The sequence below is a fragment of the Rhinopithecus bieti genome, unplaced genomic scaffold (genome assembly GCF_001698545.2).
Source record: "Rhinopithecus bieti isolate Rb0 unplaced genomic scaffold, ASM169854v2 scaffold_15437, whole genome shotgun sequence".
In the NCBI taxonomy this organism is placed as follows: Eukaryota; Metazoa; Chordata; class Mammalia; order Primates; family Cercopithecidae; genus Rhinopithecus; species Rhinopithecus bieti.
Genome location: NW_016808212.1, coordinates 581,271 through 598,895, shown reverse-complemented (window position 1 = coordinate 598,895; position 17,625 = coordinate 581,271). Strand labels below are relative to the sequence as shown.

At 48.2% G+C, this 17,625-nt stretch overlaps 1 protein-coding gene across 1 annotated transcript in view; it reads left to right on the top strand.

Annotated features, from left to right (window-relative positions):
- Positions 1-17,625, top strand: part of ADARB2 (adenosine deaminase RNA specific B2 (inactive)) — a 530,095-nt gene that overhangs the window by 425,923 nt on the left and 86,547 nt on the right.

The following is a 17,625-nucleotide window of genomic DNA, read 5'->3' as shown; positions in this document are numbered from 1 at the left end:
ATGCAAAGCAGATACCCATTCAATGGCTAAACATCTGCTTGTTTGGGCTATTTTTAAAATAATTGGATATGTAAAAACTTGAGTTTGGCTCTGGCAAGCTTTGAGCTAATGGGACTTAGTTGCAGTGAAGAAACATGCCACCTGTGGGTCCATACCCAAGGCCGACGGGCTACACTTCCCTCCATACCCAAGGCCGACGGGGGCTGTGCCTCTCTCCACACCCAAAGCTGACGGGACTATGCCTCCTTCCATGCCCAAGGCTATTGGGGGCTACGCCTCCCTCCACACCCAAGGCCAACAGGGCTACGCCTCCCTCCATACCCAAGGCCAACAGGGCTATGCCTCCCTCCATACCCAAGGCTGACGGGGCTACGCCTCCCTCCATACCCAAGGCCCATGGGGCTATGCCTCCCTCCACACCCAAGGCCGACGGGGCTACGCCTCCCTCCACACCCAAGGCCGACGGGGCTACGTCTCCCTCCATACCCAAGGCCCATGGGGCTACGTCTCCCTCCATGCCCAAGGCCGACGGGGGCTATGCCTCTCTCCACACCCAAAGCTGACGGGACTATGCCTCCTTCCATGCCCAAGGCCATTGGGGGCTACGCCTCCCTCCACACCCAAGGCCGACGGGGCTATGCCTCCCTTCCTCCCCGTGATAAAGACACCAGTCCATGGATTTAGGGCTTCCTCTAAGGCCAGGATAATTTCATTTCTAAATCTTGTACTAATCACATCTGCAAACACCCTATTTCCAAATAACATTTGCTCTGAGGTTCTGGGTAGACCTAAATTTGGGGGGTACTGTTGAGTCCAGGATACTTACTTTTGTTTGTATGTTTAGATAGGTATTTTGTATAGGAGGAAAAGAAAAGGAAAACAGCAAAAATTACACAAATAAAATACTGGAGAGACGGGAGTTAGAAAGGACAGACTGTCACTGTCCTGAAGGCAGTGAGCAGAACAGTGCCGAGCATCTTAGTGAGAAGCCAGGCTGGGAGCAGAGAAGGAGCATATTTTTCTGGCAGTAAGGAAGGATAAAGGGATGAGTGAAAAGGGAATTTTGCAGTAGAAATGAGGGTGGCTAAAAACTACTCTCCCATTTTCCAATTCTGTTGTTGAGCTTAGAACAGAGACAGCAGGGACTCCTCCTTTCCACACTTGATTGTGTCCTAGGAGTTTTAGGGTCATTATATATGTTATGCATAGAAAGATGCTAAATGCAGACAGTCCCAGGCAAAGCTACAGACAACCATCCTGACCCCTTCCCCCACTCCCCCAACATTTGCGACGGAGCACTTGACCTTCTGTACCCCACAGCACCACAGGAAGGCCCCCATACACCATGCCTGTCCCTCAATTCTCCCCCACCAGTTAGGCGTCTCAATGTGGCAGTTGTCTGGAAAGGCATAGAGTACGTTATGGAAACATCAGTAGCCAATAACCTTTTCAATCATGTCTGCTGATAATGGGGTTAAGCAGCATCTCTGCTATGAAAGAGAGACTAGCCATGGGGAAGGAAAACTTTAGTGCACACTTTCTGGAACCTTCATAAGTTTCTATACTCTGCACTCACTAAGCTGTTGAGATGGGTTAGATTACAGGTCAGTAAATATTAGCCTTCTCTCCCTCCTCCGTGGAGGGAACACACTTTCCCCTCCCATTCATGTTTGTCTTACACATGGATCCTGCTTAGACCGGTGGGACTGGAGGGACCCGATAAGCAGAGATTTGAAGTTCACTTGAGCAGCTGGACTTGGACCCTGGCACATCTGCCAGCACCATGACAGGAAGTGGTCTCCAGAGGGGCTGATCCAAAGGGAGGTCCACATGGAGCAGGCCTAACCCCACAGCACAGCTGGAAGCCAAGCTGCATGGGCCAGTCTATATCACCCCACCCCAGCCAACCACAGGCTCCTGAGTGAGGAGCAAATGCTTGCTGACTGAGCCGTTGCACTTGGGGATGGTCGTTACACAGCAAGAGCTTACTGTTGCACCACACATAGATCACCTTTTCCTACTAAAGTCTGTGAATTAACAGGGTCTTAAAGAAGCTGTACTTCTCCCATATTCAATGATACTAGAGATTATTTCTCTGAAAAATATTTTGAAAGAATAAAATAAAACCATTTATCATTATTCTGTATTTTAGACTTAGGTAACTATAAAAAGCAAAAATTCTTAATGAGACCCTTCATGCATTCTGCTATTTCTGATCTCTAAACAAGTCAGGATTCTAGAGGCAGATCCAAAATCTTATCAAGAGAGGTCATTGAAGAAACAGAGGTGCACACGTCAGCTCAGAGCCCAGACTCCCACCACCAGAGACAGTGGCACTCAGGGTCCCCTCGTCCTCCCTGTCCATTGTACTCTTCTTTATTCTAAATTGCATCGGACATCTCTGATGTTGTCCCCAACATTTTCTGGTGAAATTCTTATGGTCTATCTGCTTATTACCTAAGTGGCTTAAAGAGGTCAAAAGTGCATAGCAATCCACTTCAATACATGCCTGGGGTGTAAATACCTATAACCCCAGCATATCTTCCTGCACACAACTCTCACACCCTTCCCAAGATTTTGCAGCACCTTGAAGATCATTTCTTGGTTTTTAGCTCCTCTGATGTTTCTCTCCCACATTCCATGTCACATTCACACTCCCCAGCCGCCATCAATCAGCCAACCAACAGCGACAAATGTCACATGTCAAGCTCTGCACCAGACATAACACCATGACCTCAAACAGAAAGGCCTTGTCCTGGCCTTCCAGGAACACCGGCGTTTCCACAGCTGAAGTGAGAGGAACACACGTAATGAAGATATTCAACATGTTTCACCAGGAAAGGATGTGGGCCGTTCCCGCAGAAGCCAGCTGCTTACCTGATGCCAGTGACTCCGCACTCCAGCTACACACGGAAATCTGCTTTGACAAACAGAGACATCCTGGCCCCAGCCCAGGCATCCCATCACAATTGGTCTAGGTCGGGGCCTTGGCAGGGGATGGTTTTTAAATCTCCCCAAGAGAATACAATTTGCAGACAGGGCTGAGAGCCACCACTCCATGCTGTGGGCACACAGGTTGTCAGAACTGGGTAGCACTAATTAGGGCTGGCAGCAGAGGAGAAGCGATTTTCAACTCAGGGAAGGAGATGGCTTGACTGGAATTCCATCACAGGTGTAATAATGAGCTCAGCAAAGCTTTGAAGTTGGGGGCAAGAGAACAGAAAGGCAAGGCAGTGTGACCCAGTGGTTACCATCACTGGATGCGGGAAGTGAGGTATTCATGTCAGAGCTGGAGAAATCCTAGGGACGACATTGCCTCAACCGTCCGCCTGGTCATTGGTGGAACGGCGCTAGGGGCTGCCGCCTTCTTCAAGAAGCAGTTTCCCCAGCTGTAAAGTGTAACGCCATCACATGAGTCAAGGGCCTATCAGCACACACTCAGAGTATGCAGCTGTGGCCGACAGAAATGAGGAATTCGTCCTCACACTGAAGATGGGTAAGTGAGGAGCCACGTCACCCCGCCAGGTCTCAGACATCACGAGTCTTCCTGGGCCTCTGTTCTTGCACACACACTGCTCATGTGAGCCTCAGCACATCCGCATATGGTTAGCATCAGAAATGGAATTTCTCATAAGAGAACTGCAAGCACACCCGATGGAGAGATGTGGCCACCACAGCTGATTCTATCGGCAGTCACTCATCTTCAATGGTGGAAAAGTTAAATTCTTCCTCATCTCAAATGATCTATTCTCGTACCCACTGCAGCTGATTTTCATCCATCTCCTCCTCACCCTGCAGCCCACCTGGTGGAATTCTCATTCATGGGAAGTTCTCTTCTGAGCCTGCTCTAAGTTTTTTCTTTGTTTGCACTCCCAGATGACCATCAGCGCCCCCATGCCCCAGCCCTCCCTAAATCACAGATGCTGTCTTTTGTTTTGCATTTCTGCTTCGAGAAAGACATTGCCCTGCCGACACTCTGAGAGGCATCAGTGAGTAAAGTCTGTTATACAGGCTGTAAAGCCATCTGGACTTTCTGCTGAAAAGGTTGGACATGGTTTTAGGCAAGATTTTTATCACATCTGAGAGGGAAAAAAAGCCTTGAATGCATTACCGTCTTCCAAGGTTGGTGTCAGATTTTTTTCCCCTTGTCAGTTGCAAAACAAAACAAAAAGAGATGGCATAGAAAGGAGTGGGGAATGAAGATACACATCTCCAGAGGAAGCTCTGTCAAAGGTAGTGGAGGATAAACAAAAAATAAATTAGTTTTGGTTATATCAGAAACTGGACAGACTTCCACTGGTATAATAGTTTGTCCAGCATGCCTGAGCCTTTCCAGCAAGAATGCCCTGAAAATGCAAAAGAAAAATCTGAGATACTCACAACAGAGGCAGAAATTGACTTTCTGAAACTGATTAATAGCTTTTAAAACACATACAAGAAGAAAGGCAGAGGAGGAAGAGGCTAAAACAGACCACATGAAAAGTAAAACTGCTTTGAAATCTATCTTCCTCCTTTCTTCCCTCCCTACCTCCTTCCCTTCTCTTTCTCTCTCTCTCCCCTCTTTCCCCACCTCCCTCCCCTCTCTCTTCCCCCACTTTCTCTCCCCACTCTTTCTCTCCCTGCTTCCCTCCCTCCCTCTCTGTCTGTCCCTCTCTCCCTCCCTCTCCTTTTTTCTGTCTTTCTCTCCCCCCTCTTCCCCCTCTTTCTTATCCTCCCGTCTCTCCCTCTCTCTTTCCTACCCTATGTCCCTTTCTCTTTCTCTCCCTCCCTCTCTCTCCTTCCCTCCCTCTTTCTCTCCTTCCTCTCCCTCTTTCTTTCCCTTCCTCTCTCTCCCTCTCTTTCTTCCTCTCTGTGTCCCTCTCTCTCCCTTCCCCTCTCTCTCCTTCCCTCCCTCTCCCTCTCTCTCTCCTTCCCTCTCTCCATGGAAGGATGTTGTGTATCTTAGCAACAAAGGCTTTGGATTTTCCCCTCCAGTTACTGACAAGAAACCAGAATGAGTTCTGGTGTCAGAAACCTTCCTCAAACAAGGAGCTTTCTCTGGAGAACAGGCTCCGAGCAGCCACGCACCCCTCAACCCCTGTTCCCCGCTGGGGTGTCCTCGGGCCGGGACATCCAGGCAAGTGGGCCCATAGTGGGCAGTGGCCTCGCAGTCTCAGCCAGGAAACCCGTCACTCCTCTCAGAAGCACAGCACCCGAACCACCTCTGTTCGTCACATTTTGTCCCATGGAGTAGTGACAAGACCCAGCAAGATTTCACGGCGACAGAACGTGATACAGACATTTTTGATTCCTGGTGCAACAGGGTATGAAGAAAACACATACCTAATTTTATCAGAAAAGATATACTGAGTGTCTATGCGTGCTGTGATTTGAAAGAAAATCACTTAATAGGGAAGGGCCTCAGGTCACAAGCCTTTTGTCTAAGTGAGGGGGATAAAAAGGCTTCTCAGTACAGTGACAATTACTAATCCTGTGACAGTAATATATGCAACTTTTAAATTTTTTTCTAAACATTTATTTTGTGACTACTCTGTTTCAATGCTCCTGGGGAGTGAAAAACAAGATTCTAGCCAGGTGCGGTGGCTCACACTTGTAATCTCAGCACTGTGGGAGGCTGAAGCAGGAGGATCGCTTGAGGCCAGGAGTTCGAGACCAGCCTGGGTCACAGAGTGAGGTGCCCTCCCTCCCCTGCCCACTCCCAGGCCATCTGGAAATGCCCAGTGCAGACAAGGTCAAGTCAACTTAATGCAGGCACACTGACAGTGGTGAACGCTGCTTTCTGAGCAATTGGCGAGGTCAGAGTCTTAGAAAAGTTGGTAGCAGACGCAAACACCCCCACTGGGATTGGTAACTCAGAGGGGGCAGCTCCACTGACATGGCCACGACATGCCTTCTGCCACCACACAGCCCCTGACCTGCCGCAGTGCCAGGCATGAAGCCTCTGCCCAGCCAGGCCTCGGGGTCCTCTCTAGGGAAACACAGGCTCCTTCTCCTCTCCTGGCTTCCTCTAGGCCCTCCAGACACCAGACGAAAATCTAATGGAACCCACACACCATGCACTCCGCAGGGCTGAGCTCAGCTTCCTCCAGGACACCGCGGGAGCCACCTGGTTGCATGTTTGTCCAAATTTAAAACTTCACCTGGCCAAGGTGGACCCTTTGTGGCTTCCTCTGAGACGCTTACTTTTCGCAGGATTTTCGTGGTGCTCTGGGACCTGGTGGGGCCCTCACTCCATGCAGTTGCTTTCACTCCACCAGGGGCATCGGGTATGTAAATAAACAAAATAAAAATATTGCAGGATTGTGCAGGGAACACAGCGTCACAAAGGTGCTGGTGGTTTTGCTGTGAGGAGGGAGCACGGACCAGAGGACTGCGTTTTCTGCACACACTGAGCTGTAAGGGAGCTCCGACTCCACTCCTCTGGGAGCCCGCAGGATGCTCAGCAGTGGCACCCAGCCTGCCTCAGGGACCCAGGTGCATTGGGAACCACTTGGCAATTTTCATCCACTGATTTCTCTTCTCCAGATCCTGCTTTCAGGACACGGAAAGACTCAGGGGCAAAGAGGCAAAGTCATGGGACAAAGGGCCTGAGGGCCCCACCTCTGCGTCATTGGAAGCCCATGTGACATCACCCTCCCTGGTGATTTTGCAGAAGAGGGGTTGGCATTCCTTAGATGCTCACTTAAAGGCTTTTCTTGAATTTAACAGAAGCTAGGAAGTAAATATTACTTTCTTTATGGAACAACTACTTTTCTAAGGGAATCTTTTCTCTAGATGGCCTGAAATGAGTCTTCTAGTTTTATCTTTTAAATCCAGATGAATGCAAATAACCATGAATCAGCCCCAAATGGAGGACCTCATCTGTTAGCACTCTCGTGTCAGCACACAAATGAGAATTTAAAGATCCTAATTAAAGCCGGGCTCAAAATATCTTCCTGAGTAGACCAGAAAGCACCAGTTTCACAAAAACAGAAATATGCATCTTCCCAATGTGGTTTTTAGTTTATTTTCTGTGTTTTAATGGTATTCAAATTTGAAGTTGATTGCTAAAACAGTAACTACCATTAATGTGCGTAAACAGATTTGTGGATATTTAACAATTTAGGAAACTGTGGACAACTACTTTACATAATCAACAGGTAGACCAACAGATATCAGCACACACAACCCTCAACCCTCAGTTGTTCAAGGCTGAATGTGGGATCTCTTATCTCAGGCTTGTTTGAAATCCTCAATTAGTGAAAAGCCCTTGGAAGGCACCTTCAACATCATGATCAGGAGCCCACATTTTAGAGCTAGAATTTAAACATAGGGATTTGATTCCAAGCCTCCCACCAACTGCCTGAGCCTGTGTCAGAGAGTCAGCCCACCTCTCTGTGCTGATTGTCTCATCGTGCAGTGGGGGTGTGGATACCTGGTCCTGCGGACCCCAGCATCTGGCTTCAGCGTCGATGTCCTTCCGCCGACCAGGAGGGAGGCACTTCTCCACTCTGCTGCAGGCGTGGGTCACCTGTGAGTCCCTGTCCCTGCAGGCCTCCACTCTCTGCTGGAGGTGCCCGTGAGTTGGACAATGGCTGGGGCTGATTCATAAAATAAACAGCAACATGCAGAGGACAGAATCCACTTGTCAGACACGGGGGAAAAGGTAGTCGGCTCCCGACCTTGCACAGCCTCAGGCACCAAGAGAGACTCAGCCTTGTAGGACTCAGTCCCTGCTTTTGCTCTATGCAGATCCTTCATTTTAAAGCCGTATTTTCTTCATTTTCCCTAGATGGATTCTTTACTGTAACTAATTATGCTGGATTAAAACATGCTAACAACACAAGACTGAAATGCCTCAATGTCTGTAACCCTGGAAGTTAAAGCTGTGCCCAGCCACCAGCATATGCTGTGCCTGCTCTAATGCATCTCCTTGCATGCGTGGGAGGGCCTTCCTGTGGCAGGCCAGAGGCTCTTGTTAGGCAAACGCACACCTGCCCTTCCCTGGTGTGGAGCTGGAAGGGCCAGGCCTGCTCCTGCGTGCTGGCTGTGGCGCACCCACCGTGGAGTGAGGGTCGGGCGGTCCTCCCAGGGGCTGGATCCTGTGGGCTCTCTTGTCAGCCAGCAGCAATGCATGGGGAGAGGCCTGCGTAGACCAAAGGGAGAGGCAGAGAGAAGGGGTCCTGGACACTGAGCCAGTGAGAGGAAGCAGGAGGTGGGCAGTGGGAGGCCCAGGTCTGGTTTTCCACCTCAGGAAGTGGGATGGGTCTGCCCATCAGGAGCACCCTGCTCTGTCCTACCCAGCAGCCCTGGCAGCCTGCGGCTTCCTGAGGGTGCCGTGGCCAGAGGCTTCCCCCCGAAGGCCTCCCACTCACTCTCCAGGTCCCCAACATGAACCCAAAAGTATCTGAAACAAGCCTTAACCAATTTAGAAAGTTTATTTCGCCGAGGTTAAGGACGCATCTGTGACGCAGCCTTGGGACGTCCTGGTGCCATGTGCCCAGTGTGGCTGGTGCATAGCTTGGTTTTATACATTTTAGAGAGAATTGAGGCATCATTCAATGTGTGTAGGATCGACATTGGTTCAGTCTGGAAAGACGAGACAACTCAAAGCAGCGGCTTCCAGATCATAACATCTTTCTGATTGGCAATTGGTTGAAAGAGTTACGATCAGTAGAAAGGAAGGTCTGGGTTAGGATAAGGGGTGTGGAGACCAGGGTTTGACCATGCAGATCTCCGGGTAGCAGGCTTTGGAGGGAACAGATGGTCACTGTTTCTCATCGGACTCAGGTCTGTGTTGATGTTAAGGCTGGTTGGTTTTTCCTGAATTCCACAATGGAGGAAGGTATCATGAGGCATGTCCGACCCCCTCTTCCATCATGCCTGAACCAGTTTTTCAGGTTAACTCTGGAATACCCTTGGCTGAGAGGAGGGGTCCATTTGGATGGTTGGGGGGCCTTAGAATTTTATTTTTGGCTTACACCAGTGTAACCGCGTTACATGTCAGAGTGCCTCGGCATCCTCTGTCAGAAACTGCTATTCAGGGAGTGGGGAAGAGGCTTAGGACCCGCAGAAGCACCCCGTGGTCTTGATGCAGGTGGCTGCCTGCCTGCTCCAGGAGGTCAGGGGTCATTTGCTCCCCTAAGCTCCTATCCCAATTTGTCTAAGAGGGAGCATTTGCCATGGCAGGCCCCCTACCTGCAGGCTCATCTCATCTGAGGGTGGGATCCCAAGTTTAGAGCTTTTCCCACCATACAATGGCTACAATAAGGGATTTTCCTTTTCATGCCTTCATTCAAATTTGCATCCGCCTTTAGGTAATTTGAGATTTAGAATAATTGAATAGTCAGATAATTTGAACTATTTGGTTGGACATCGGTTTTTATCAGTCCCTGATTTTGAAATGAATGATGCTTTATTGTAATTGTCAGAAAACAGGGCTCATTACATGACATAGAGACTGCCTCTTCCACAGAAACACAAAGTGATATGAAGATGGAAGTCAGGGAAGATCATCTTCCATTTTCTCTGATTATCCTGGAGGCTTTGGTTTGTGTCTGGCTGGACTTTCCTGGCAGTGTTTCTCCTACTTCCTGGGTCTAGACAGGGTGGGTTGTTTGAAAGGGGGCTCCGAGGTGTGTCCCACCTCCATGTGGACTCTGGCCCTGCCTCCCTCTGCCATCTGCACTCCCAAGCCCCCTCTCTCCAGTGAGGCACCACCTGCCCCCACTGCCACACTACCCACTGCCAAGCAAAGTTCAAAGGGGAAAGGAGCCTGGGGACTCGGGGCATTGGTCCTGGATTCCATGTTGCCCCACACACATGCAAATCTAACCTTTCTGATTTTTCAGTGGAATAAACCCGAAGACAGGATTTCAACAGGAAAATATTTACTAGAGGCTTTCTCCTTTATAATCTATGGATTTTAGTATCCCGCCACTTTGGCTGAATGTCAGTTTTACCCTGAGGATTACTGCTGCAAATTTGAGCACATTTTATTTATTCATGCCATTCAAAATGTTAGTGTTGGAAATGAGTAAAGTTTGAGTTTTGCAATGTTCCCATTTAAAGTTCATTTTCCAATGTGAATGATGCTGGTAATTTGCCGTGGTAATCAGAGCCAATAGGCAAAATGTGGGCAACAAAAAGTGGAAGCTAACGGAGCAGCCTTTTGCTTTGCTTTTCTGTTAATCACAGGAATGCACAGCTCATCAAATATGGGGTCGACTCCCCACTTAACTCTGGAGCTGGAAGCACCTGGTTGTCACTATCATGTAATGAGAAACCACACACCCTCTCCTCTGACCATTGCTGGTCCAGTGTGCAGCCGGTGCCCATTTGTGCATTCATAGCTTCAAGACATCTCAGACCTCTGCTCTGAGGGCTCCAGGCAAAGTCTCAGGACATCAGCAAGTATTCTCCAGAACCCCCACCCACCCAGTCCCACCTACCACCATTGTCCCTGTGAGAAGCCAAGCTGCTTTTTAAGGGTTCACAGGAGGGGCTGGTTTCCCCACGGTGTGAGCTCTTTCCTGGGAGGCATGAATGACTCATGGAAGACACATTAACCCTGCGCCACTGCCAAGAGACCCTTCAGCAGGCATTTTCTAAATGGCTAAATCACCAACAATAACAGGTACAGCCAGATGTCTCTCTTTTTCCTATGTAAAAAAGAGTTTATGCTGCAGATGACTCTTCTGTTGCAGGCTTTTTTGAACAGGATTTAGAGTCTCTCTGTGCAGGGCTTTCTATATTGCAAAGCACCATCTCACCTGCCCCCAGTCCAGCCTCTCTTGGCCCCTCCCCAGCCACTCACCTGTCTTCTGCAGGAGCTGGGGCATCTGGACCGCAGCCTATGCCTTCATGACATTGTCTGTAGGGGAGTCGCCGCTGGGACTCTCACTGTGCCTCCTCTCAAGGACTGAAAGTGGACCAGACCATGAGGGTCTCTAAGGCCCACCTTCCCCTCCCACTTAAGGACTGGAGTTGGACACCACAGATGTGCTGAGTTCTTTATCTCCAGAATTTACAGTGTATGGTTGGATTTGTTTTCTGAGACCTTCTGGGAATCCACCTCAAAAGAGCATCAGGTAGTGTCCGTGAAGATAGGCTGCCGCAGCTCAGATTCAGACCTGAAACAACCCCATTTCTGCCTCAACTACTTGCTTGCTTTAGATCTTTGGCCGAGCTACTAAATCTCCCTAAACCTCTTTTGCTGCTGTTATAAAATGGGACAGTTCTTCACACAGTTGTTGGGTGGATTAAATAATGTGTTAACAGTTCCCAGCAGGGATCTCAGTCAAGAGCCATGCAGGGTGCTGCCCGTGCTGTGGGTGGAGGCAGCCATTGGTAGCAACAGCTATAGTGCAACAGTTTGACCTTCCTAGCACTGAGAGCATCCTCATAATCCAGCTTACATCTAGGGTGCTTGAAGCAAAGCAAAACAACAAACTGCTGACCCTACCATGGTTGAGATGTGCCCTCGGTGCCAGGCCCTGGATCACTGTCCTCACCAGGACATGTGGCCCCTCACACAGCTGCAGACCCAGCCCCATCACCCTGCTGGTCAGGGTCGTTCAAAGGACATCCATGTGCCTGGGTGACGTCTGAACTTCACACGGGAGCAATCTCTGCCTGTTTCTTGTGCTGATGTATCCCTGGTAGGTGTAATTGTGCTTGACCCTGAGAAGCACAATTCATAAATATTTGATGAATTAACAGAAGAACTCCTTGGCCTGGAATCAAGACCCTACACTCTCCTGTAGTGAGTGGCCCTTTCAGTTTAATTTCTCATAACTACGTTGCACAAATTCTTACTCAGGTCAGGCTGATCTACTCTTTGTTCTTATCACAGAAACAAATGTTTCCACCTCCGAACTGCTTTAGGCTATGGCTTCTCCTACATTTTTATGGTCATTTAATCCCTGACAATTTAGATTATGTGATTCCTTCAAAGACCAGAAAGAAACTCTCTTCCAGGGAGCCTTCCCTGACTACCCCACTCCCAGTGCCTACCCAGAAGTGGCCTCTTCCTCCTGCAAGTATCTGTACAGGTCCAGTGAGCCACATGAAGGACATAGGCCATAGGCTGTCTACACTGGTTATTCTCATGATGGACAACACTCCACCGATAAGCCACATGAAGGACACAGGCCATAGGCTGTCTACAGAAGTCACTCTCGTGATCCAACACTCCCCTGATGAACCACATGGAGGGCACGTGCCATAGGCTGTCTACACTAGTTATTCTCATGATGGACAACACTCCACCAATGAGCCACCTATAGGACACATATCCTACAGGTGGCTCACTGTAGGACACGTATCCTAAGCTGTGCACACTACCATTAATTCACAGGATTGTTAACAAAGATAGAGATCATTGCAGCCCCTTAACCATAAAGTGGTTTATGAATATTAATTGAAAAAATGCACCTAAAGCATTTAGAAAGTGTCTGGCAAGTAGCACGATGTCAATGACCTTAGCTAGAATGCCTATTAACCAATAGAAAGTCAGTAGAAACAATAACCACCTATCCACAAGGTCTGTGGTATATTGCACAGGTGTGACATGTACAGGAGAAAGAAAGACAAGCATACGAATTATGCCAGGAAAGACACAGCTTCAAAGTGCTATAGGACACCAAGGGTTCCCATGCTGGGAAGCCTTTAAAAAGGAGCTGGCATTTGACCTCCATAGAGAAACACAGGTTTGTCTACCTTCTATGATGCAAGTTCAAGTGGACAGAATTAGGAAATACGTGGTTTTTGAGCAGCCTAGGAGCCTCTGTAGAGCTTCCGATGTAAGCACTGAATTGAAAGATATGGCAGAAAGGTGTGGATTGGTAATAATACACAATGAGATAACTCAGTCCTCCGGGTTATGGGCACCCTGTTCCCTTATTTTAGAAAGGGACCATGCAGTATAACTTGGCCCATGTGCTCAAAACTCTAAATCTGAATGCATTTATCCATCCTAGGAGATGAAATGAACCCCTTGCAGGCCCATGAGCATATTCTGTAATTTGCATGCATAAAACTAATCAGGCACAAGCTTATTTTTGAGCACTTTAGCTGCTTCTCCTGTAAACCAAGTGCCAGGTGGGGAAGAAAATCACATTATTGCAAAGTCTGATTAGTTGGGTTTGCAATAACCAACGTTGACTGTATATATTATATTCCAAGTGATTAAAACATTAAAAATCCCTAGTGTTAAAGAAGTATGTCTCCCTATATGAATTCTGAGCTGCTATCTAGCTTCTAACACCCTATGTCATCAATGACAATGTCATTTACATACAGTAATTCAACTATGGAAAACTACATAGAGCTGCAATCATGTATGTGATTTAATTAAAAACCAATCACTTAAAATACCTGTGGCACAGTAAACACAGTTTTGTGGAGAGACCCGGAAAGGGCTTCATTGGGGAAATGGAAGGATGCAGTGCAAAAAAGCAAGATCTGTGTTGAAAGTCATGTTGGTTGTCAGTAAGATGGGTTTGTGTGGACAAGCACAGAAATATTTCAGGTCTCTGAGCACCATGTAAACACCAAGGTGGTCCCAAAAGGACGGGGAGGGGAAGAAGATCTGCAGTGAGTAAATGGGACCCCAACACAACCCATTCTAACCCCACTTCCCGGAGAAAGAGATTAATTACTCAGGCAGTGAGGTTATCACTGGAGCTGAGCTGTACCAACCTATGGGGACCCCAGCCAGGAGGTGAGACTTGCTGAAGCCGTCACAGGAAATCACGCTGGTTAAATATCAAACAGAGAAAATGTAACCAGCTCACTACAAATCTTTCTACATTTTAATTAGTTAACCACCCAAAGTAAAGAAAGTTTTTTTAAATTTTGCTTTTCTCTTTTACATTTACCTTTATAAAATGTTAGTTGAAAAATATGCTTCATATAAGTGTCAAGCACCCCTCTATTTAAAACTTAAATAATAAAGAGAAAAGGATTATAGAGGAGGAGATGAGGTTGGCTTTTTAAAAGGAAAAAAAAAAGTTCTCATGGAAGTTTCCTGGGCTTAGGAGTGTAGCAAGAGCAGTCACCCAGGAACCTAGTGCCATGTCCTCCCCATGTGACCCTGCAGTTCCTGAGGGGCAGTATGCTGGGGCATTCTGGGGCAACAGTCTCTGTACACCCCTCGGTGCTACTCCTGAGCCCTGCTGGCACCATGCTGAGAAATCATGCAAATTGTCTTTCACCAAGGCTGGAATTGCATGAGAGCTGGACCAATTCTTGGAAACAAGTGCTGGAGCTATCCAATCCACGTCTTTCCACTGGACCAGGATCGACCAGCACGAAGCATATGAGCGCATGGTGCTTTGCCTGGGCCTCCTATTGCATATCTGAATCCACAAACCACCAATACACAGAAATCTAGCATTCCACAGGTGAGACTGGCTACTTTCATAACAAAAATATTTTCTGCTGGCCAGCAGAACAGTGAGGAGGAGCTAATCCCTGAGGCCTGGGGATCCCCCAGCACATGCTCAAGACCTGCCTCCAGGCCTGAAGAGCACCTAAATGGAGATGAGGTCATCATCTGGACCTACCAAACGTGTGACCTCAGCAATAGACCAGCTCATCATGGATCCACCACACATGTCAAATCAATCATGAGTTATGGTGCAGAGACTTTTGCTATTTATAAGTTGTAAGATTTTATGCACCATTTGCATAAGTCTTCAATTCGATTGCCACGTTTTCTTTGTCTTTTTCTCATGGATTTCTCTCCTCTGTGACTCAGAGTTAATAATGTTGTTGCCCCAAACAGCCCCAAAGCCAGTGGCACACTATAAATAAGCTGTGCAGTGCTCAGCTTGTAGCTAACTCCTTCACCCTGGCCCCAACCCTCTCGTGGCTCCATCCTGGGGTTCTCTGAATCCAGCTTGTAGGGAGGGAAGAGGGAAACAAGGGATTGAGGAAGAGGAGGAAAAGATCCTCAGAAGTGAACACGGAGCATCACTTAGGAATTTCAGGATCCACACCTAAAAATGGCAAACACAATTTCCTCCAGCATTCAACAGGCAGCCCTGGTCACACAGCCCTCCTCGATGCTGGAAGCAAGGAGATGTTGTCATGTGTGGAGGAAGGAGAGGGACAGTCCACACCTGCATGTCCACATGTTTCTGGATAAAGCCTATGAGGGGCAGAGAGCAAGTGGTGCCTGCCCCTAAGGTGTACCCACCAGGCTAATGCATGGCACGGGTTCAGAAAGGGAGCCGCTCAGGTGACATCGTGTTTTGTTCGATAGAACTCATGTTTGTGTCCCTGAAATTCGTGTGTTGACGCCCTAATCCCCAGTGTGGCCGTATCTGGAGATGGGGCCTCTAAGGAAGGAGTTCAGGTTAAGTGAGGCCATGAGTGGGGCCCTGATCTGATGGGATTAGTGTCCTTGGAAGAGGTGACACCAGAGAGTGAGCTCACTCACTCTGAGCCAAAGAGGTGACGCTGCCACAGACATTCAGCTGAAAACATCCTGTCCCTGACCTCCCCCAAATTCATGTCCCTCTTGCATGGCAAATGCACTCATCCCATCCCGACAGCCCCAGAAGTCTTAACTCATTCCAGCGTCAGCGCTGAGCCGTGAAGTCCAGAGCCTCAACAAAACATCACCTGGATCAGGAATGGGTGGGACTCGGTGCGATTCGCCCACCCTGAAGCTGAGCTATCCCCTCCAGCTGTGAACCACAGAACCCAAACAAGTTCCATGTTCCCAAAATACAACAGTGAGCCAGGCATGGAGTAGATGTCCCTTTCCAAGAGAGAGAAAGGGGCAACAGGGAAAGGGTGGCAGGGCCCAAGCAAGTCCAAAACCCTAAGGAAGTACTTTGGGCAAAATGAGGTAATGGAGTTGAGGCAGCTGATCCAGTGGATTAGTGTCCTTACTAAAGATGACCCCACGGGCCGGGGATGTGGTGGCTCACACCTGTAATGCCAGCACTTTGGGAGGCCAAGGCAGGAGGATTGCTTGAGCCCAGGAGTTTGAGACCAGCCTGAGCAACATAGTGAGACCCTACCTCTATAAAATATTGAAATATTAGCCACGTATGGTGCCCTGTGCCTGTGGTCCCAACTACTTGGGAGGCTGAGCTAAGAGGATTACTTGGGCCCAGGAAGTTGAGCCCAGGAGCTGTGCTCACGCCACTGTGCTCCAGCCTGAGCAACAGAGTGAGACCGTGTCTCAAAAACAAACAAACAAACAAACAAACAAACAAACAAATGATGCCACGGAGTCTGGTCCTGCTCGGTCTTCATGCATACACAAAGGAGAGGTCATGTAGCACATGACAAGATGGCGACACCCACAGGCCAAGAGAAAAGGCCTCAGAAGGAAACTGACCTGGCCAACACCTTGATATTGAACTTCCAGCTTCAAAACTTTAAGAACGTTAATTTCCGTTGCTTAAGCTGCCCAGTCTATGGTATTCTTTTATGGCAGCCCCAGCAGATGAAGACAGTGTGATAAGGTTGGGGAAAAAATGCTGATAATAACTGGTAGGAAAAATAATAACCAACTTTTTTTCTGAAATTTTTACTTGTTAGACAATTCATCCCTGAGAGTTGCACTTATCCATACACTCATTCATTCATCCGAGAGGTACACCACTAGTGATGACAGCTGTGATCACTCACGGTGCTATGGCAGGACCATGAAAATGCAAAATGCATCCAAGCCATGCTCCCAGCCACAGATGCAGCACTGTGTGGGAGTCACATCATAAAACATGAACTGTTAGGTAATCATGCAGGAAAAAACGTGAATTGACCCCTACACGAATGTTGCTGGAGTTCTAAAGGCAGTGGATTGCAGATGAGGGAGAGGACCTCCAAACAGGGGAACAGGAAACCTTTTGGGCCTAGGAAGGAGTTTTGGAGACTGAGGCAGGGCAGGACATAATGGATTGAGAAACAGGCTATGCCATTAAAAAAAAAAGAACGAAATCATGTTCTTTGCAGCTACATGGATGCAGCTGGAGGCCGTCATCCTAAGCGAATTAACAGAAACAAAGTCAAATACCGCATGTTCTCACAAGTGGGAGCTAAACATGGGAGTACTCCCAGACATCAAGATGGGAAGAGCAGACACTGGGGAATACTGGGGGGAGGGAGGGTAGGGGATGAGAAACTAACTACCAAGTACTATGCTCACTACCGGAGTCACTCGTACACCAAACTTCAGCATCACTGAAACCTACACATGTACCCACTGAACCCAAAATATAAATTGAAATTTTAAAAAAGAAAAAAAGGACCGGGTGTGGTGGCTCAACCCTGTAATCCCAGCACTTTTGGGAGGCCAAGGCGGGAGAATCACCTGAGGTCAAGAGTGCTAGACCAACCTGGCCAACACGGCAAAACCCCATCTCTACTAAAAAATACAAAATAAAATAAAATTAGCCAGGCAGAGTGGCACGCGCCTGTAGTCCCAGCTACTCAGGAGGCTGAGGCACTAGAATTGCTTCAACCTGGGAGGTGCAGGTTGCAGTGAGCTGAGATTGTGGCACTGAGGTCCAGCCTGGGTGACAGAACTAGACTGTATCTCCAAAAAAAAAGAAAAGAAAGAAAGAAAAGAAAAGAAGAAGAAGAAGGAGGAGGAGGAGGAGGAGGAGGAGGGAAGGAAGGAAGGAA